The following is a 23,895-nucleotide window of genomic DNA, read 5'->3' as shown; positions in this document are numbered from 1 at the left end:
CCTCCAAGCTTCTTGCAAGGATAAAGCATAGTCTCGTAAAGACTCATTAACTTCTTGTTTTTTGCTAAAGAAACGCATTTTTAACTCAGATGCAGAGCGGACCTCAAATATGCTTTCTAACCGCTCCAGGATTTGTTCTATAGTCTTTTTCTGAGCTCTTTGCCAGGACTTGATTTCTCTCAAAGGTGCACCCTGGAGTTGACCACTCAGGAGTTCTACTTTTTGTTCATTTGTCATGGGGTACAGGCGAAAAAAAGCAGTCATTTTTTCTCTAAAGTCTCGTAATGTATTTGTTTCCCCATTATAATGTGGCATCCAGGGAGCTCCCAAATAATAAGGCATGGTGAAAGGCATAAATGCAGTGGAGGCTTTATCAGAAGTGCTGTTATAAAGGGTCTCATTCTCATTCTCATCTGCCATTGTGAGTTTCACTTGTTCACTGTCAATATACAGGTGTGTATAGTTATTTTTAACTCACCGTTGAAGCGTATTTTCACATATGATGACAGTAGTGAATCCTCATCTGGTGTACAGCAGTACATGCAGGTACATAAGATTCATCCTGTTCGTGATGCCACTTGTAATTTGCCGCACCGCCTTGTGAGAAGCCGGGCCTACTACCTCAGAGGATGTTCAGACCACGGAGTCTCCGATGGCTCCAGCAAATTCCTAGGTTAGGTGGCAAATTATAAAGAGAAAAATAACAGAGATAGGAGACTATGAGTTGTGGTGATATCTGCCAGGTATAAGGCCGCTGAAGGAAGACAGACACCGAGGATTCTGTGAAAACGTAAATGAGGAACTTTACTTAAATCTTGTAATCAATCTTTAGTCAATCAAAGTTGTTTTTCCATTTCCAATAGACAGTCATTTCATAGCAATAAAGAGATCTCTTACACAGTGGACTAGTTCAAGCGTTTTTCCTATCCCGGCCTTGGGAGGATGGATGTCACTATCAATTGGATTAACTGTGTTTTTCAGTACTCTGCTGTTGCAGAAATGGGGCGCTCTGAATAGGGTGATAATTACACTCCCCGCATATCTCAATGGAGGTCTCTCTTTTTTCTGCTGCATCACAGCAACTCCACCGCATCTAACCGGTTTTTCTTTTTAACTGCCTCCTCAAGCTCCGCCCCCAACAGCCACTTCCTTGCTTTCAAATCAATTGCAATACCAAAGCAAGGCAGTAGAGGGCAGCGCAACGCTAAATAATTTACCTCCTCCCAAGGTGGGGAATAGGTGTCACAAATGTAATCACATAGATAATACAGAACACACATTGGTAGTGGCTTTTCTGGTCACTACATATATACCAGGCATCGGGGATAAGTACAGGATTATGTCCATCCCCTTATTTCATCCATTCTTTTTCTCTTGTCAGTTGTGTTTTTAACCTTTGTTTTTGTCAGCATTATATGTTTTGTATCAATAAAAGCCATGTTTATACACTGGGTGCAGACTTATTAGGCAAGTTGTATTTTAGCGGATTATTTCATTATTGATCAACAACTATGTTCTCAATCAACCCAAAAAAACTGAAATAGCAAAGCTTAATATTTCTGGAAGTTGGGGTGGTTTTTTTTAGATTTGGCTATCTTAGGAGGATATATGTTTGTGCAGGTAACTATTACTGTGCAGAATTATTAGGCAACTTAATAAAAACCAAATATATTCCCATCTCACTTGTTTATTTTCACAAGGTAAACCAATATACCTGCACAAAATTTAGAAATAAACATTTCAGACATGCAAAAACAAAACCCCCAAAAATTAGTGACCAATATAGCCACCTTTCTTTATGATGACACTCAACAGCCTACCATCCATAGATTCTGTCAGTAGCTTGATCTGTTTACGATCATCATTGCGTGCCACAGCCACCACAGCCTCCCAGTCACTGTTCCGAGAGGTGTACTGTTTTCCCTCCCTGTAGATCTTACATTTTATGAGGGACCACAGGTTCTCTATGGGGTTCAGATCAGGTGAACAAGGGGGCCATGTCATTATTTTTTCATCTTTTAGACCTTTACTGGCCAGCCACTCTGTGGAGTAGTTAGATACATGTGATGGAGCATTGTTCTGCATGAAAATTATGGGTTTTTTTTAACAATACCGACTTCTTCCTGTGCCACTGCTTGAAGAAGTTATCTTCCAGAAACTGGCAGTAGGTCTGGGAGTTGAGGTTGTCCTTGAAACGTGTGTGTTTTATGCTTCTTCTTTTGTAACACAGGCGCGCCCAGTTTTTCCTTTTGTAACATAGTCGTTACTTCTTTTGTAACACAGACGTTACATACTAGCTACAAGTATTTTTCCTTGTCTGTTTTTACAGCCCTGAGTATCCAGGTGATATATCGGTGTTTTGGGTGCCCCGGGACGCCCTCAGAAGTGGGGGTGACTGAGTTTCATGTTTAACCTCTCGTCACCCTCTGGTTTCTAAATCTTCTTTTCCTCACACACTTGAAATTTGTGTTCCAAATGAATTTATTATTCTCTTTTATCTGGTATTGGGGTCATGGGTACCCCAAAATCAGTGAAAAGATTCTAATATTGCATTTAGTTTGTGTTCACCATTTGGGGTGTCTATGTGAAACTGGGTCACCCATTGGGGTACCCAAATTTAAAAGCTACGCATTACCTTTTTGGATTTATTCTCTTTTATCTGGTATTGGGGTACCCCATTTGTTCCACCTGAATGTCCTGGTGACATATCTGTCTCTGGCACACCCATTGGGGTACCCAAATTTAAAAGCTACGCATTAGCTTTTTGGATTTATCCTCTTTTATCTGGTATTGGGGTGCCATATCTTTTGCACCTGAATGTCCTGGTGACATGTCTGTCTTTGGCACATCATGGGGTACCCCAAAATTAGTGAAAAGATTCTAAAAATATTCTAATATTGCATTTACTTTGTGTTCACCATTTGGGGTGTCTATGTGAAACTGGGTCACCCATTGGGGTACCCAAATTTAAAAGCTACGCATTAGCTTTTTGGATTTATCCTCTTTTATCTGGTATTGGGGTGCCATATCTTTTGCACCTGAATGTTCTGGTGACATGTCTGTCTTTGGCACATCATGGGGTACCCCAAAATTAGTGAAAAGATTCTAAAAATATTCTAATATTGCATTTACTTTGTGTTCACCATTTGGGGTGTCTATGTGAAACTGGGTCACCCATTGGGGTACCCAAATTTAAAAGCTACGCATTAGCTTTTTGGATTTATCCTCTTTTATCTGGTATTGGGGTGCCATATCTTTTGCACCTGAATGTCCTGGTGACATGTCTGTCTTTGGCACATCATGGGGTACCCCAAAATTAGTGAAAAGATTCTAAAAATATTCTAATATTGCATTTACTTTGTGTTCACCATTTGGGGTGTCTATGTGAAACTGGGTCACCCATTGGGGTACCCAAATTTAAAAGCTACGCATTAGCTTTTTGGATTTATCCTCTTTTATCTGGTATTGGGGTGCCATATCTTTTGCACCTGAATGTTCTGGTGACATGTCTGTCTTTGGCACATCATGGGGTACCCCAAAATTAGTGAAAAGATTCTAAAAATATTCTAATATTGCATTTACTTTGTGTTCACCATTTGGGGTGTCTATGTGAAACTGGGTCACCCATTGGGGTACCCAAATTTAAAAGCTGCGCATTAGCTTTTTGGATTTATCCTCTTTTATCTGGTATTGGGGTGCCACATCTTTTGCACCTGAATGTCCTGGTGACATGTCTTTCTTTGCAGTGCCCTGGGATACCCCATAATCAGTGAAAAGATTCTAATATTGCATACATTCAGAGCAGAAATGAATGTGTCACATGGATTTATGTCTTTGTACATCAATTAAGAAGCCCTAATTTTTGAGTGGTGCCCTGACTTTCTAGCTTCCATGGCTTCGGCGCTAAAAGGGGATGAAAGACCTGTGCAGGTTTCGTATGAGTCAGAGGTCTGATCGACAACCAACAAAGATGTTTGTAGAGGGGGCTTTGGGCTTCCTGGGGACACTGTGACCCACTTTCTCTAGCACTTACCATCAGAAAAGGCAATCTGGGCCCCAGAGTGCATATTTATTTTAGGATGTGGCCCCTGAAGTCTGCACCCAGAAGAGCACATCCGATAATAAATGTAAACTGTGGGTAGTCAATAATAATATGCTTACATAACAAAATTACACCATAAAAATAACAAGAAAATAACTGAAAAAAGATTTATTAATATCCTTACTATAATATTAACACACAGCTCTATGTTTGCACCAGCCAGTCCACCTGTGCTTTATCTTGCATATACACAACTGACTGTGTATTTTCACTTAATTTTTTTATTTTGAGCTGTATATTGAAGAGTGAACCGATGGTGATATGGACATACATCTGCTATAGTGAAAGTTTAAAAATGAATAGTAGATGGCAACATTACCTGCTCTCCCTGCATTGTTGGGAGGGGGAGAGGGGCTAAGAGTTTGTACATTGAACCTTGTGTGTGAAAAGACAATGAATCTTAATTGCTTGTTTAGGGGGAAGTTTTGAGTTCAGCACAATGAATGAAAAGTCTTTTTTTAAGAACTGAAAAAACACAAATAGCTTATGAGCAGGGGGGACAGTGAGCTTTTCATTACGTTTGACTATTAAAGAATACAATATATTATACTGGGTCCTATAATTATGTTATAAGCTTGATTCATTTCACAAAATACCACCAATAAACCAAGCTCGTATCATACAGTTTTCACCATAGCAGAGTTTAAGCCATTCAGTTTATTAGCAAAAGAACAGGTGTATCTCTATCTTGTGTTCATTTAACAGAATGCATAGTTTCAAAAGGGAAAGGTACTTTGTTGGTCCCTATAGAGAAGTGAGATAGCAAATTCCAATTAAAATTGTTATATTTATTGATAATATTATAATAATATATAATAATATAATATAAGCCGAGATACAAGAATTGCCCCAAGTGGGGTCTGATCACCATGTGATTTTTTCTTGGTAACTGTAACATTGTGGGGTACATTTGAGGAGACATATTTTGGGGGGCAGGCTGAAAGTGTTAAATACTGCCTCCCACAGCTCTTAAATAATGACTCCTGTTTTTATGTCCCCAAGTGATTTATTTCTTCACTAAAAACACATACTTTATGAGTTTAATGTACCGCCCATAAGCTGAGCTATAAGAATTGCTCCACCAAGGCATATACCTATTGCGTATACTGTGGACCCCATATGCAATAATAATTGCATATGGTGTTTTATAAAAATTGCATATACATTTCCTTATGTGTACTAACAGTCATTAATTTTGTCTTTCCACACTTTAGGAATGATCAAACAAAAACTGAAAGTCCAATCTGAAAATAGAGATCCATTGCTTTGCTTTTAAAGCAAAGCAACCCACTGGGATAGGATAGGAGGGGGATAAGAGTTTGTTTATTGACACTTTTGTGTGACAACACATTGAATGGTAATGAGATAATGAGATGTTTTCTTTGGGGGAAGTCGGCAGCACAGCACAGAGTGAAAAAAAAACTATAGCCAGCTTACCTGAATCAGAGAACTGCATTATAAGGCTCAGAAACTGTCCAAATATGCAAAAGTCATAATGACATTTTCTGCACCTTCTGGTAGAAAAATGCACCAATAAATTCATGTGGCTTTGGTGTGTTTTTTTCCCCATGTATTTTTTTTTTAGTGAAGTCAATGGCTGGGAGGGCCAAAAATGTACCAACAATTGACAAGCTGCAGATTTTCTTCAGATTTTCAATAGATAGAGGGATAGAGGGATAGAGGGATAGATAGATAGATAGATAGACAGATAGATAGAGAGAGAGATAGATAGATAGATAGATAGATAGATAGATAGATAGACAGATAGATGGATAGATAGAGGGATAGATAGAGGGATAGATAGATAGATAGATAGAGAGATAGATAGATAGATAGATAGATAGATAGATAGATAGATAGATAGATAGATAGATAGAGGGATAGATAGATAGATAGATAGATAGATAGATAGATAGATAGAGGGATAGATATATCGATAGATAGAGAGAGATAGATAGATAGATAGATAGAGGGATAGATAGATAGATAGATAGATAGATAGAGGGATAGATAGATAGAGGGATAGAGGGATAGATAGATAGATAGATAGATAGATAGATAGACGGATAGACGGATAGACGGATAGATGGATAGATGGATAGATGGATAGATGGATAGATGGATAGATGGATAGAGGGATAGATAGAGGGAAAGATAGAGGGAGGGATAGATAGATGGATGGATGGATGGATGGATGGATGGATAGATAGAGGGATAGATAGATAGATAGATAGATAGAGGGATAGATAGATAGAGGGATAGATAGAGGGATAGATAGATAGAGGGATAGATAGATAGATAGAGGGATAGATAGATAGATGGATAGATAGATGGATAGAGGGATAGATAGAGGGAAAGATAGAGGGATAGATAGATGGATGGATGGATGGATGGATGGATGGATGGATGGATAGATAGAGGGATAGATAGATAGATAGATAGAGGGATAGATAGAGAGATAGATAGAGAGATAGAGGGATAGATGGGTAGATGGATAGATAGAGGGATAGATAGCTAGATAGATAGATAGATAAGGGATAGATAGAGGGATAGATAGAGGGATAGATGGATAGATAAGGGATAGATAGAGGGATAGATAGATAGATATATAGCTAGATAGATAGAGGCATAGATGGATAGATAAGGGAAAGATAAGGGATAGATAAAGGGATAGATAAGGGATAGATAGAGGGATAGATAGAGGGATAGATAGAGGGATAGATAAGGGATAGATAAGGGATAGATAGAGGGAGGGAGAGATAGATAGATAGATAGACAGATAGAGGGATAGATAGATGGATAATGGATGGATGGATGGATAGAGATAGGGATAGATAGATGGATAGATAGATGATACTAGATTGATAGATAAATAGATAGAGGAATAGATAGATAAATAGATAGATGGATAGATGGATGGATAGATAGATAGATGATAGATAGAGGCATAGATGGATAGATAGAGGGATAGATGAATAGATAAGGGATAGATAGAGGGATAGATAGATAAATAGAGGGATAGAGGGATAGATGGATAATGGATGGATGGATAGAGATAGGGATAGATAGATGGATAGATAGATGATACTAGATTGATAGATAAATAGATAGATAGTTAGAGGAATAGATAGATGGATAGATGGATGGATAGATGGGATGAGAATGGGACCGTTTTTTCTTACGTTCGTGTGAGTCCAGCCTTAAGGACATAATCTGGTTTACAAGATCAGATTGTTGCTATTATTGTTTGAATTTACTACACCTAACATAGGTCTGAATAACATTCAGACCTATATGAAGGCCATATTGCGTGTAATGTATCTTTAAATATAAAATGATATATTAAGTGCTGTTACATTGCAAAATGTACCAGTCTTATTTACTGCACTATTCTGTGTCCTGTTGTGTATAAATATGTGACTCTTCAGATTTTGTGCTATACCACGCCTGATGAAGAGACCTGAGTAGTCTCGAAAGCTTGCCATTACCATGTTTTCAGTTAGCCATTAAAAGGTATCAACCACTGAGGACTCAGGTTCTTAAACAATTTAACCATTTATTATAATTTTATATGACTTGTAAGCAGAAGACTTCATTAAAACAGGGACATATAACTTCAGCTGCCTGCAGATGCATTGACACCTTAGAGGCACCATTATTCACACCATGTTTGACACAAACGTTACATATGAAAGGAGTCATTATCTAAGCCCCATCAGCATTGTCTCTGTTACATTCACCTTTAGACCATGTGCGCACTTTGTTTTTTTTCATGCTTTTTTGCAGCGTTCTGAGCTGCAGCGTTTTAATGCAAAAAGCATGCGTTTTGATTTTTAAGCAAAGTCTATGGGAAATTGTGCTTTCTTGTGCGCACAATGCTGTTAAAAACGCAGCGTTTTTGATGCTGAAACTTTGTCAAAGTCTCTGCATTTAAAGAAGCAGCATGTCAATTGTTTTTGCCATTTTGGCAGCGTTTTGCTAACATTATAGTCAATGAGAAGTTTCAAAACGCATTTAAAATCAAAATCCTAGCGTTTTACATGCTTTTTTTGCCAAAATAAAAGCATGCGTTTTTGACATTATATTATGGGCATGATATGTCCCTTTACACACACACATAGTCTGACAATTAAATTAAAGCAAGTCAATAAATTGACGGAATTTTATACATAAATATTAGATCACAGTTATTATTTTAATAAAATAATCTATTTTGTATATGATTTTAATCATGATATTTGTAATCCTTTTTTTCTTTTTTTCCATACTGTTTGAATGTTAAAACTTTATTTAGTAGTGTATTTGTATTCAAAATGCATCTGAGTTTAAGCAATGAAAAAACATGTAAATCGCTGTAAAAACTCGGCCAAAACGTGGTAAAAACACGAGCGTATTTTTAGCGTTTTTGTGGTCAAAACCAAATATGACAAAGACAATTTCTGACATAGGATGCGTTTACAACTGCAAGTAACTCAACGCAAAGTGCGCACATAGCCTTAGGCCTCTGTCACACGTTCGTGCCTCCGGTACGTGTTTGGCAGTTTTCTCACGTACCAGAGACACGTACACACGTGGACCAATGTATTCCTAATTGTTTGGACACACGTAAGTATTTTGGAATGGAATGTGTGTCCGTTCCATACTTACGCGTGTCCGTGTGTTCCTCACGCCGACATGTCCGTTTCTCTGCCGGCATCACGGGTGTCAAACGGCCCGCACCCATACCACATGGATGTAGTGTGGATGCGGTCCCGTGTGCCACGCGCCGGAGAAACACATGTCATTATTTTTTTAAAAGAAAAAAATACTCACCTCCTTCAGCCCTGCAGAATCTTCCGCTGCAAACAGTTGCTGCCAACCGCCGCTCATTATGAGCATGTTAAGGAGGTGGGCATGATGTCCCGGGCGCTAATCTCCGCCCCTCCGCTCGGCCGGAAGCAGCAACAGCGGTGAGTGGGCGTGGCTGGAGACGAAGATCAGTACCCTGGACAGCAGCATCTACCACGTGAGTATTCAAACTACCAATTCTCCATGTGTTATCGCGGATAGCACACGTAGAACACATGTGGCCCGCACGTACCAGAGACACGTACTTACCAAACGCAACACGCAGGGAAAATACGTGTCTCGCTGCACGTGCATGATTTTCACGTATGTGTGAGAGGCCTTAATCCTAGTTCCTAGACTTCCTTTTTAATCATAGCATAGTCATGTCTTAATAAAAAAAAACAACAAAAAACCTGACATTAAGTTTATATTGCCATCTATATTTTGATATGTTACTTTTATATATTTTCTTATGTTACTATACTTTATTGAAATAAAAATCACGTGCTCTCCCCTCATTTTAAGTACTCAGCATTGAGAGATTCATTAAAAGTACCACAGGAAAGCTGAAGGCTCTTTATTATGACTAAGCCATCATTTTTGAAATGCCTATGTGCTGCTCAAAAGAAAAGCATGAAAAAATATGCAGAAATAATAGAAATTTATTATCTTGAGACCCTTATTGAAATTTGGACTGCCTAGTGTTCTCCAATGCGCATCGCCGCATGGAAAAGAGTCTTCATCAGGGAGGGGTATCCCATGTACCTACAACTTTCATAGGGCAGCAGCCCTGGCAAAGAAAACTATGGGGGAAGGTACCCAAACTCTGTATGGCTGTTTCCTCAGCAGCCTGACTCCAGTTGGAGAGGCGTCTCCACATGGGACCAAAATTGTCAGTAGCCACTCTCTTCAGGAAATAGAGACACGTTTTTTCTTTAAGTAGGTCACTGCCGCTCTACCATTTCCACATTAGGGGGCGATCTCCATAAATTGTTGCTACAAAAGGAAGCAAAATTGATAATAAAATTTGGAGCACAGGGAAACCTGGGTTTAAATGACCGTAACGATTTGACGGTGTTCTTATAATTTTGTTTAGAGCAGGTAATCTAGTCCTGAGTATTTAATAAATGAATAACCATATCATCAAGAATAGTAATATGAACATGATGTCACATGTCATGATATGTTATTTTATTATGCCCTTGCGACCTCTGGTTTTTCCTTTTTTGTTAGATGTGTTTTTTATGGAAATGTTTGTTACACTGTTTATTTAAACATGTTTTTAAGTGAAACATCTGTTTGCATGTATGCAAATCACTGAGTTGTGGTGATTTCTCTGTTTTTAATGTGCGGTGACGTGACCTGGATGCACTCCCCTTTATAAGGTGTGTACGGACGCTCCCACATGTAGACCCGTAGAAGTCTGATTCACAGACGAAACGGCCGTCGTCCTCCTGGAGGGACTCGCATCCAAGCCACCTCCCGCATTTTTATCTGCACCCATGGAGAAAATGTTTGAATAAAAATCTTTCGGCATAGCAGCTATATGCGGTCAGTTTTCTTCCTTCCTTTGCTGGATTTCATGGCTATCCTGCTATCTGACAAGCACGCTGCGCCTGAAGTATATTGAGCGCTACACCACAATCATCAGCACGTGTGCCACTGAACCTGAAGGTAACCTGAGGGCAGGCGGTGCAGGACTTTGTCTTCAGCTGCACCATTTCCACATTAGACCTTCTCCTGAATTGAGCTCTTAAGTTGTGTTGAGGAAATAATGTGGTTTGCAATGTAAATTAATAAATTAAGCACAAACATATTGGAAGTGTAGAGTAGTATTGTACTCCTCTCGCAGTTGTCAGCCAATGCATTCTTGTGTGTACAAGGCCTAAACATAGAGCACATATCAATACTAATGTGCGACAGAGATACCACTGTTGAGATCTACATTAACAAATTAATTAAAATTTTGGAACATGTCCTCCTATCTGGAAAAAAGGCGCGACAGGCCTCATCTTTTAAGAAAACATGAGGTGTTCTGGAAACATTAGTTTTTGTCCCTTGAACCATAAGGCCTCAAACCATGTATTTATATTTGTAATAGATGTGCTTATTGAGATAAAAAAAAGTCTTGTTACTTCACAATAGACCTTTGGATCTCTTAAAGTCATAGTTAATAGGGATGTATAAAATGTATACACTTTTTTTTTTTTTTTTTTAAATGTCTTGTGCTTAATTAGACACTTCTGATCTCTTAGGCAGCAGCCATGGCAAAGAAAAGAATGTGAATTTACCCAAACTCTTTATTGCTGGTCACAGTAAACTGACTCCAGTTGGACCAGGTTCAGACTTACAAGTCTAACGCATTAGAAGTGACTGGTGAGCACAACTTGCATATTGTCAATTTGTCCTGCTATGAGTTAACAGAGAACTGTATTGGAAAAGGGTCTCTTTTTCTCCCATGCAGACTATTGATAAATTTACACTTATTAAAGATAGGTAAGGTTTTTGTGAAAACCTCACCTTCAAGTTTCTGTACCATAATCCAACAGTCACTAACACTATTTCAGATATTGAGCATCAAACCTTCTTCAAGATCTGCTGGATCTCCTACCTGAAAATGAGGAACCCTCAGGTGGGAGCCCATTTCATCTTAAACTTCCATCTCAACACACCTTTTACAATCTTTCCCACCATCAACACTTTTTAATACCATGGTTCATGACATTCAAGCACTTAAAATCCATAGAAAGACACAGGAGAATTGAACTAAGGATGAGAGGGAGGCTATTTTGGCTCTCAAGAGCAACCAGTCCTTTGTTGTAACAGAGGCTGACAAGAGTGGAACTTGTTCTCTGGCCTATTGATTTCTCTACTATGGAGGCAAAGAGACAACTACATAACCCAGGTCTCTAGATGATTCTTCCATCAGATCCCACTTTCCTTTCTGAAGACATTGAATTTAAATTAATTAATGGATGCCTTTTCATGTTGAGTTATTTATAAGAGATTTCCTGACTACATCTAATCCTACCATTTCCACATTACCTTCTCCCGATGGTTCATAAGTCACTCATCAATCCACCAGGTAGGCCCATTATGGCAAAAATAGCAGGTCTTAATGAAAGACCCTGTGCGTATGTGGATTTATATCTCCAACCAATTGTTAATAATTTGAAAATCTATATTCGGGACACTTTACATCTTTTGACTTCCGCCAGGATTTTCTGGCACCTGACTAGTCACTGGGACCCCACGTAATGGCAGAGTATGCCTAATGAACAACCTCCTATAGCGCTCTGCCCCCCCACATAGATCTCTGCTCCGACAAATAGCTCTCGGCACCGTATACATAGCGCTCTGCACCCCCCATATAGCGCTCTCCAACCCCAAATAGTGCTCTGCATATTCAGATAATGCTCTGCACCCCACACATAGCGCTCTGCACCCCACACATAGCGCTCTGCACCCCCCACATAGCGCTCTACATCTACACATAGCACTCTGAACTTTCCACATAGTGCTCTACACGCCTCACATTACCAAACTTAATCGGTTTTGGCTGCCGCTAACCATTTTTGGGATGAACTCAATGTGACCCAAGAAACAGTTCATTCTTGACCGGACTCGGCAATGGGAACCGAGAAACAGTTTTTTTGGGACTTAGAAAAAATTTCAAAATGTTCGGACTTCCATTATCTGGGAGGGGTGTCTGGCCCACCCTGGTGACTGAAAAAGGCTCCTTGTGGTCAAGTCAAAGTGTCCCTTTTTTGTCATATGTTTGTTCTTGGCTTATGGAGTTTCCAGGGGCACTTCTCTGAACTCGAATCCGACCGTCAGTTCCAGACATTTTTGCGGATCCTCGGTTGCAGTACCTGAAATGAGCAGAAAAATCAAAAGAACCAACACGAGATTGAATTTGACTGCTGCATCCACCTGGCAGCTCCAGGAACTGCGGTACTTTTCTGCCTCGGTCCGGCTTAACCGGGGACATTACTAACTACTCGACGACTCTAATTCTTTCTCAGATCTCAAATGTACCCTAAAATGGGACAGTTACCTAAAAATATTAACATGGTGATCAGACCCCGCTTGGGCTAATTCTTGTACCTGGGCTTATGGGTACCCTGGCAAGCTACCACTTGGTGCCTGACGCCCCCTGATTATTCTGAAAACACTTAAGGTAATTCTTGTACCTCAGCTTATGGACCTTTCAGACTAAGAAGGCTCTGAATTACAGGAGATTCTTAAAGGTTCAAAGGCTGCCAAATAGCCTCTTCTACCACATATGGTACAAAAAGGCCATACAAAAGGCTGATTCATTGAATTCATAAAGTATGTGTTTTTAGTCAAGAAAAAAGGCAATTGGGGGACAAAACACAGCAGTCATTAATTTAGGGACTGTGGGAGGCAGTATTTAGCACTTTTGTGTCTGCACCCCAAAATATGTCTCCTGAAATGTACCCCACAATGTGACAGTTACCGAGAAAAAAAATCACATGAGGCCCCTGGTGGGTGACCCTTTGTGCCTGACATCCCCACATATTTCTCAGACCTCCAATGGATCTATTCTTGCATCAGTAAGTATGGTGCCTAAGTCGGTAGACTTTGGGGGCGGCACAGGAAGAGAAAGCAAAAATAATTATATGGGGGTGGAGAGCAAGGCCTGTAGCGCCAGGGGTCTTGGAGCACCAGAACTTCACCTGTTTTTCATCTTGCTGTCTCTGTCATCTTGCTGTCTCTGGTGCAATTCTTGCATTCTGGTTTATGGGGTCACTTCCAGTTTTCCAGACCCCACTTCAGGCAATTCTTGTATCTTGGCTTATGGTCTTTCAGACTAAGAAGACACTGATGAAATGGATGCCTAATGGTCCAACTGCTGCCAAATAGCCTTTTTTACCACATATGGTACAAAAAGGCCATACAAAAGGCTGATTCATTAAAATCATAAAGTATGTGTTTCTAGTCAAGAAAATATCACTTGGGGGACATAAAAACAGGAATCATTAATCTCAGAGCTGTGGTGGCAGTATTTAGCAATTAGCGGGCTGCCCTCGAAAATCCCATTCACTTTGGAAGATATGTCATGCTCTGTACCCAACATTTGAACTCTGCTCGCCACACATAGCACTATACATCCCTCATATAGCGTTCTGCCCCCCCACATAGCGCTCTGCTCCGACAAATAGCTCTCGGCACCTCACACATAGCGCTCTGCACCAAACATAGCGCTCTCCAACCCCAAATAGTGCTCTGCATAAGCAGATAATGCTCTGCACCCCACACATAGTGCTCTGCACCCCCCACATAGCGCTCTACATCTACACATAGCACTCTGAACTTTCCACATAGTGCTCTACACGCCTCACATTACCAAACTTAATCGGTTTTTGCTGCCGCTAACCATTTTTGGGATGAACTCAATGTGACCCAAGAAACAGTTCATTCTTGACCGGACTCGGCAATGGGAACCAAGAAACAGTTTTTTTGGGACTTAGAAAAAATTTCAAAATGTTCGGACTTCCATTATCTGGGAGGGGTGTCTGGCCCACCCTGGTGACTGAAAAAGGCTCCTTGTGGTCAAGTCAAAGTGTCCCTTTTTTGTCATATGTTTGTTCTTGGCTTATGGAGTTTCCAGGGGCACCTCTCTGAACTCGAATCCGACCGTCAGTTCCAGACTTTTTTGCGAATCCTCGGTTGCAGTACCTGAAATGAGCAGAAAAATCAAAAGAACCAACACGAGATTGAATTTGACTGCTGCATCCACCTGGCAGCTCCAGGAACTGCGGTACTTTTCTGCCTCGGTCCGGCTTAACTGGGGACATTACTAACTGCTCGACGACTCTAATTCTTTCTCAAATCTCAAATGTACCCGACAATGGGACAGTTACCTAGAAATAATCACATGGTGATCAGACCCTGCTTGGGCTAATTCTTGTACCTGGGCTTATGGGTACCCTGGCAAGCTACCACTTGCTGCCTGACACCCCCTCATTTTTCTGAGAATAATTCTTGTACCTCAGCTTATGGGCCTTTCAGACTAAAAAGGCACTGAATTACAGGATTCCTAAAGGTTCAAAGGCTGCCAAATAGCCTCTTCTACCACATATGGTACAAAAAGGCCATACAAATGGCTGATTCATTGAAATCATAAAGTATGTGTTTTTAGCCAAGAAAAAAAATCAATTTATGGACAAAACACAGGAGTCATTAATATAGGGACTGTGGGAGGCAGTATTTAGCAATTTCGGGTCTGCACCCCAAAATATGTCTCCTGAAATGTACCCCACAATGTGACACTTACCGAGAAAAAAAATCACATGGGGCCCCTGGTGGGTGACCCTTGGTGCCTGACATCCCCACATATTTCTCAGACCTCCAATGGATCTATTCTTGCACTAGTAATTACGGTGTCTAAGTCGGTTGACTGTGGGGGCGGCACAGGAAGAGGGAGCAAAAATGATTATATGGGGGTGGAGGGCAAGGCCTGTAGCGCCAGGGGTCTGGGAGCACCAGCCCTACACCTGTCTTTCATCTTGCTGTCTCTGTCATCTTGCTGTCTCTGGTGCAATTCTTGCACTCTGGTTTATGGGGTCACTTCCATTTTTCCGGACTCCACCTCAGGCAATTCTTGTCAAGCTACCACTTGCTGCCTGACACCCCCTCATTTTTCTGAGAACACTTAAGGTAATTCTTGTACCTCAGCTTATGGTCTTTCAGACTAAGAAGACACTGATGAAATGGATGCCTAATGGTCCAACTGCTGCCAAATAGCCTTTTCTACCACATATGGTACAAAAAGGCCATACAAAAGGCTGATTCATTAAAATCATAAAGTATGTGTTTCTAGCCAAGAAAATATCACATGGTGGACATAAAAACAGGAATCATTAATCTCAGAGCTTTGGTGGCAGTATTTAGCAATTAGGGGGCTGCCCTTGAAAATCCCATTCAATTTGGAAGATATATCATGCTCTGCACCCAACATTTGCACTCTGTGCGCCACACATAGCGCTATACATCCCCCACATAGCGCTCTGCACTTCCACATAGCGCTCTGCTCCAACATATAGTGCTCTACACTGCCATATAGCGCTCTGCTCCGACATATAGCATACTGCATTTCTCACAAAGTGCTCTGCACCCCCCAGATAGTGCTCTCCAACCCCACATAGCGCTCTTCATCCGCAAATAATGCTCTGCATCCCACACATAGCGCTCTGCATCCCACACATAGCGCTCTGCATCCCCACATAGAGCTCATACAAAAGGCTGATTCATTGAAATCATAAAGTATGTGTTTTTAGCCAAGAAAAAAATCAATTGGGGAAAAAAAACCAGGAGTCCTTAATTTTGGGGCTGTGGGAGGCAGTATTTAGCACTTTCGGGTCTGCACCCAAAAATATGTCTCCTGAAATGTACCACACGATGTGACAGTTACCGAGAAAAAAAATCACATGAGGCCACTGGTGGGTGACCCTTGGATCCTTACATCCCCACATATTTCTCAGACCTCCAATGGATCTATTCTTGCATCAGTAAGTATGGTGCCTAAGTCGGTACACTTTGGGGGCGGCACAGGAAGAGAAAGCAAAAATAATTATATGGGGTGGAGGGCAAGGCCTGTAGCGCCAGGGGTCTTGGAGCACCAGAACTTCACCTGTTTTTCATCTTGCTGTCTCTGTCATCTTGTTGTCTCTGGTGCAATTCTTGCATTCTGGTTTATGGGGTCACTTCCAGTTTTCCAGACCCCACTTCAGGCAATTCTTGTACCTTGGCTTATGGTCTTTCAGACTAAGAAGACACTGATGAAATGGATGCCTAATGGTCCAACTGCTGCCAAATAGCCTTTTTTACCACATATGGTACAAAAAGGCCATACAAAAGGCTGATTCATTAAAATCATAAAGTATGTGTTTCTAGTCAAGAAAATATCACTTGGGGGACATAAAAACAGGAATCATTAATCTCAGAGCTGTGGTGGCAGTATTTAGCAATTAGCGGGCTGCCCTCGAAAATCCCATTCACTTTGGAAGATATGTCATGCTCTGCACCCAACATTTGAACTCTGCTCGCCACACATAGCACTATACATCCCCCATATAGCGTTCTGCCCCCCCACATAGCGCTCTGCTCCGACAAATAGCTTTCGGCACCTCATACATAGCACTCTGCACCCCCCACATAGCGCTCTCCAACCCCAAATAGTGCTCTGCATAAGCAGATAATGCTCTGCACCCCACACATAGCGCTCTGCACCCCACACATAGCGCTCTACATCTACACATAGCACTCTGAACTTTCCACATAATGCTCTACACGCCTCACATTACCAAACTTAATCGGTTTTGGCTGCCGCTAACCATTTTTGGGATGAACTCAATGTGACCCAAGAAACAGTTCATTCTTGACCGGACTCGGCAATGGGAACCGAGAAACAGTTTTTTTGGGACTTAGAAAAAATTTCAAAATGTTCGGACTTCCATTATCTGGGAGGGGTGTCTGGCCCACCCTGGTGACTGAAAAAGGCTCCTTGTGGTCAAGTCAAAGTGTCCCTTTTTTGTCATATGTTTGTTCTTGGCTTATGGAGTTTCCAGGGGCACCTCTCTGAACTCGAATCCGACCGTCAGTTCCAGACATTTTTGCGGATCCTCGGTTGCAGTACCTGAAATGAGCAGAAAAATCAAAAGAACCAACACGAGATTGAATTTGACTGCTGCATCCACCTGGCAGCTCCAGGAACTGCGGTACTTTTCTGCCTCGGTCCGGCTTAACCGGGGACATTACTAACTACTCGACAACTCTAATTCTTTCTCAGATCTCAAATGTACCCTAAAATGGGACAGTTACCTAAAAATAATAACATGGTGATCAGACCCCGCTTGGGCTAATTCTTGTACCTGGGCTTATGGGTACCCTGGCAAGCTACCACTTGGTGCCTGACGCCCCCTGATTATTCTGAAAACACTTAAGGTAATTCTTGTACTTCAGCTTATGGGCCTTTCAGACTAAGAAGGCACTGAATTACACGAGATTCTTAAAGGTTCAAAGGCTGCCAAATAGCCTCTTCTACCACATATGGTACAAAAAGGCCATACAAAAGGCTGATTCATTGAATTCATAAAGTATATGTTTTTAGTCAAGAAAAAAAGCAATTGGGGGACAAAACACAGCAGTCATTAATTTAGGGACTGTGGGAGGCAGTATTTAGCACTTTTGTGTCTGCACCCCAAAATATGTCTCCTGAAATGTACCCCACAATATGACAGTTACCGAGAAAAAAAATCACATAGGGCCCCTGGTGGGTGACCCTTTGTGCCTGACATCCCCACATATTTCTCAGACCTCCAATGGATCTATTCTTGCATCAGTAAGTATGGTGCCTAAGTCGGTAGACTTTGGGGGCGGCACAGGAAGAGAAAGCAAAAATAATTATATGGGGGTGGAGGGCAAGGCCTGTAGCGCCAGGGGTCTTGGAGCACCAGAACTTCACCTGTTTTTCATCTTGCTGTCTCTGTCATCTTGCTGTCTCTGGTGCAATTCTTGCATTCTGGTTTATGGGGTCACTTCCAGTTTTCCAGACCCCACTTCAGGCAATTCTTGTATCTTGGCTTATGGTCTTTCAGACTAAGAAGACACTGATGAAATGGATGCCTAATGGTCCAACTGCTGCCAAATAGCCTTTTTTACCACATATGGTACAAAAAGGCCATACAAAAGGCTGATTCATTAAAATCATAAAGTATGTGTTTCTAGTCAAGAAAATATCACTTGGGGGACATAAAAACAGGAATCAATCTCAGAGCTGTGGTGGCAGTATTTAGCAATTAGCAGGCTGCCCTCGAAAATCCCATTCACTTTGGAAGATATGTCATGCTCTGCACCCAACATTTGAACTCTGCTCGCCACACATAGCACTATACATCCCCCATATAGCGTTCTGCCCCCCCCCACATAGCGCTCTGCTCCGACAAATAGCTCTCGGCACCTCATACATAGCGCTCTGCACCCCCCACATAGCGCTCTCCAACCCCAAATAGTGCTCTGCATAAGCAGATAATGCTCTGCACCCCACACATAGCGCTCTGCACCCCCCACATAGCGCTCTACATCTACACATAGCACTCTGAACTTTCCACATAGTGCTCTACACGCCTCACATTACCAAACTTAATCGGTTTTTGCTGCCGCTAACCATTTTTGGGATGAACTCAATGTGACCCAAGAAACAGTTCATTCTTGACCGGACTCGGCAATGGGAACCAAGAAACAGTTTTTTTGGGACTTAGAAAAAGTTTCAAAATGTTCGGACTTCCATTATCTGGGAGGGGTGTCTGGCCCGCCCTGGTGACTGAAAAAGGCTCCTTGTGGTCAAGTCAAAGTGTCCCTTTTTTATCATATGTTTGTTCTTGGCTTATGGAGTTTCCAGGGGCACCTCTCTGAACTCGAATCCGACCGTCAGTTCCAGACATTTTTGCGGATCCTCGGTTGCAGTACCTGAAATGAGCAGAAAAATCAAAAGAACCAACACGAGATTGAATTTGACTGCTGCATCCACCTGGCAGCTCCAGGAACTGCGGTACTTTTCTGCCTCGGTCCGGCTTAACTGGGGACATTACTAACTGCTCGACGACTCCAATTCTTTCTCAAATCTCAAATGTACCCGACAATGGGACAGTTACCTAGAAATAATCACATGGTGATCAGACCCTGCTTGGGCTAATTCTTGTACCTGGGCTTATGGGTACCCTGGCAAGCTACCACTTGCTGCCTGACACCCCCTCATTTTTCTGAGAATAATTCTTGTACCTCAGCTTATGGGCCTTTCAGACTAAGAAGGCACTGAATTACAGGATTCCTAAAGGTTCAAAGGCTGCCAAATAGCCTCTTCTACCACATATGGTACAAAAAGGCCATACAAAAGGCTGATTCAATGAAATCATAAAGTATCTGTTTTTAGCCAAGAAAAAAAATCAATTTATGGACAAAACACAGGAGTCATTAATATAGGGACTGTGGGAGGCAGTATTTAGCAATTTCGGGTCTGCACCCCAAAATATGTCTCCTGAAATGTACCCCACAATGTGACAGTTACCGAGAAAAAAAATCACATGGGGCCCCTGGTGGGTGACCCTTGGTGCCTGACATCCCCACATATTTCTCAGACCTCCAATGGATCTATTCTTGCACTAGTAATTACGGTGTCTAAGTCGGTTGACTGTGGGGGCGGCACAGGAAGAGGGAGCAAAAATGATTATATGGGGGTGGAGGGCAAGGCCTGTAGCGCCAGGGGTCTGGGAGCACCAGCCCTACACCTGTCTTTCATCTTGCTGTCTCTGTCATCTAGCTGTCTCTGGTGCAATTCTTGCACTCTGGTTTATGGGGTCACTTCCATTTTTCCGGACCCCACCTCAGGCAATTCTTGTCAAGCTACCACTTCCTGCCTGACACCCCCTCATTTTTCTGAGAACACTTAAGGTAATTCTTGTACCTCAGCTTATGGTCTTTCAGACTAAGAAGACACTGATGAAATGGATGCCTAATGGACCAACTGCTGCCAAATAGCCTTTTCTACCACATATGGTACAAAAAGGCTATACAAAAGGCTGATTCATTAAAATCATAAAGTATGTGTTTCTAGCCAAGAAAATATCACTTGGTGGACATAAAAACAGGAATCATTAATCTCAGAGCTGTGGAGGCAGTATTTAGCAATTAGGGGGCTGCCCCCGAAAATCCCATTCACTTTGGAAGATATGTCATGCTCTGCACCCAACATTTGCACTCTGCTCACCACACATAGCGCTATACATCCCCCATATAGCGCTCTGCCCCCCCACATAGAGCTCTGCTCCGACAAATAGCTCTCGGCACCTTATACATAGCGCTCTGCACCCCCCATATAGCGCTCTCCAACCCTAAATAGTGCTCTGCATAGGCAGATAATGCTCTGCACCCCACACATAGCGCTCTGCACCCCCACATAGCGCTCTTCACCCCCCCACATAGCACTCTACATCTACACATAGCACTCTGAACTTTCCACATAGTGCTCTACACGCCCCGTATTACCAAACTTAATCGGTTATTGCTGCCGCTAACCATTTTTGGGATGAACTCAATGTGACCCAAGAAACAGTTCATTCTTGACCGGACTCGGCAATGGGAACCGAGAAACAGTTTTTTGAGACTTAGAAAAAATTCTGCATTCTGGTTTATGGGGTCACTTCCAGGTTACCAGACCCTACTTCAGGCAATTTTTGTACTTGGGCTTATGGTCTTTCAGACTAAGAAGACACTGATGAAATGGATGCCTAATGGTCCAACTGCTGCCAAATAGCCTTTTCTACCACATATGGTACAAATAGGCCATACAAAAGGCTCATTTATTAAAATCATAAAGTATGTGTTTCTAGCCAAGAAAATATCACTTGGGGGACATAAAAACAGGAATCATTAATCTCAGAGCTGTGGAGGTAGTATTTAGCAATTAGGGGTCTGCACCCAAAAAAAACATTCATTTTGGAAAATATGTCATGGTCTGCACGCAACATTTACACTTTGCACGCTACACATAGCACTATACATCCCCCACATAGCGCTCTGCACCCCCACATAGCGCTCTGGTCAAACATATAGCACTCTACACTTCCACATAGTGCTCTGCTCCGACAAATAGCTCTCTGCACCTCTCACTTAGCGCTCTGCAACCCCCAGATAGTGCTCTCCAGCCCCACATAACGCTCTGCATCCGCAAATAATGCTCTGCACCCCACACATAGCGCTCTATACCCCCACATAGCGCTCTTCACCCACACATAGCGATGTGTACGCCCCACATAGTGCTCTACACGCCCATGATCCCTGGTTGATCTTTTTGTTCTGCAAATTATTGAAATTAAATTAAATTCTGAAATTACTTTGCTTGGTGGTTCGCCTGGGACTTGTATCTATTGTTCTTCCTCTCCACGCAAAACCTCGAGAGAGACTTACATATCAGAAACGTCGGGTTTGCTCTAACTTTTTGCAGTTTATCAAAAATAAAATAAAGATTTTTGAAATGTTCAAAATTTTCTCTTGTCCATATATGAGTGCTGATGTTATTATTAAAAATTTTGTTTAAAAGAACTGAAGTCCTCAGTGGTTGATACCTTTTAATGGCTAACTGAAAATATGGTAATAAAAGCAGCTTTCGAGACTACTCAGGTCTCTTCTTCAGGCTCAATATAACACAAAATCTGAAGAGTCACATATTTATACACAACAGGACATAGAATGGGGCAGTATGTCAGGTTTTGGCATTGTTTTCGACCTGTTTGTATTAAGTCCTGAATTGAGGCGCAGTATATGTAGTTTCTTTTCCTTGTTGTGGATCAGAAGGGTTCGTAGTCTGTAGTAGTATTGTTGTAATTTTTGTGTCAAGTTTTGGCTTTGTTCTCAACTTGTTTTGTATCTGTATCTGTTTCTTCAGATTTTGTGTTATATTGAGCCTGAAGAAGAGACCTGAGTAGTCTCGAAAGCTTGCTATTATTACCATCTTTTCAGTTAGCCATTAAAAGGTATCAACCACTGAGGACTTTGGTTCTTTTAAACAATTAATTTTATCTCTACTTGCTAACATGGTACAAAGATGTTATTATTGTAGTATATATGTTTACCTCAATAGCACCTACCCACTGAGTGGTAGAGCCTGACTTGCCTAATTTGCTATGGAACCTTTTAGGGGCATGGGTGAGGGCCTCTCAGCCTCCAGGGTCCAGGGAGTGGGCCCGGTAGCCTCCAGGGGCCACGGGGTGACCCTGGAAGGCTCCAGGTGCCAGTGTGAGGGTCCAGAATCTTACACAGTCCATTGAGTGGGCCTGGAAGCCTCCAGGACCATTGTGTGAGCCTGGTAACCTCCAGGTGCCAGTGTGAGGGCCCAACAGCCTCCAAGGGCAAGTGTGAGGGCCCAGCAGCCTCCAATATTCAGTGAGTGGGTCCAGAAGCCTCCAGGGGCCATTGTGTGAGCCTGGCAGCCTCAAGGGAACAGTGTGTTGGCCCGGCAGCCTCTACGGGCTTCTTTGTAGGCCTGGTAGCCTCCGAGGGCCAGTATGTGGCCCTGGTAGCCTCCAGGGGCCAGTGTGTGGCCCTGGCAGCCTTTAGGGGCCCGTGTGTGTATCTGGCGGCCTCTAGGGGCCAAGGTGAGGGCCTGGAAGCCTTCCGGGGTCAGTGTGTTTGCTAAGAAGCCTGTGTAATAGCTGGGCAGCCTCCCGAGGGTCAGTGATTGGGCCTGGCAGCTTCCAGGGGCCAATGTGTTTGCTGGGCAGCCTCCCAGGGTCATTGGGTGTGCCTGGCTTCCTACAGGGGCCTGAGTGTGTGTCTGGCAGCATCACGGGCACATGTGTTGGTATGGTAGCCTCCCTCCAGGGGCAAGTGGGAGGGTCTGGCAGGATCCAGGGGCTAGAGAGTGGGGTTGGCAGCCTACAGGAACTGAGTGTAGGCCTAGCAACCTCTAGGACCTCTTGTGTGGGCCTTACTGCCTCCCTGGAACCTTGAGTGCGCCTGACAGCCTCCAGGAACCCGAGTATGGGCTTGGCAGCATCCATGGGCCAGTTCATTTGCTCGCCTTCCTCCAGGGGCCAGTTCATTTGCTGGGCTTCCTCCAGGAGCCAGTTCGTGGGCCGGGCAGCCTCCAGGGGCCAGAATGTGGCCCTCTCAGCCTCCAGGTGCCTGTGTGTGGGCTGCACAGCCTCCAGGGGCAAGGGTGTTGGCCAGGAACTTTTGAGGGGCATGGGTGAAGGCCTGGCAGTCTCCAGGGTTCAGTGAGTGGGCCCGGCAGCCTCCAGGGGTCACTGTTTGGGCCTGGAAGCCTCCAGGGCCATTATGTGAGCCTGTCAACCTCCAGGGGCCAGTGTGAGGGCCCGACAGCCTCCAAGGCACAATACGTGGGTCCGGCAGCCTTTAAGGGCCAGTGTAAGGGCCCAGCAGCC

Source organism: Anomaloglossus baeobatrachus, chromosome 10 (assembly GCF_048569485.1).
Source record: "Anomaloglossus baeobatrachus isolate aAnoBae1 chromosome 10, aAnoBae1.hap1, whole genome shotgun sequence".
In the NCBI taxonomy this organism is placed as follows: Eukaryota; Metazoa; Chordata; class Amphibia; order Anura; family Aromobatidae; genus Anomaloglossus; species Anomaloglossus baeobatrachus.
Note: the sequence above shows the minus strand (reverse complement) of the source record.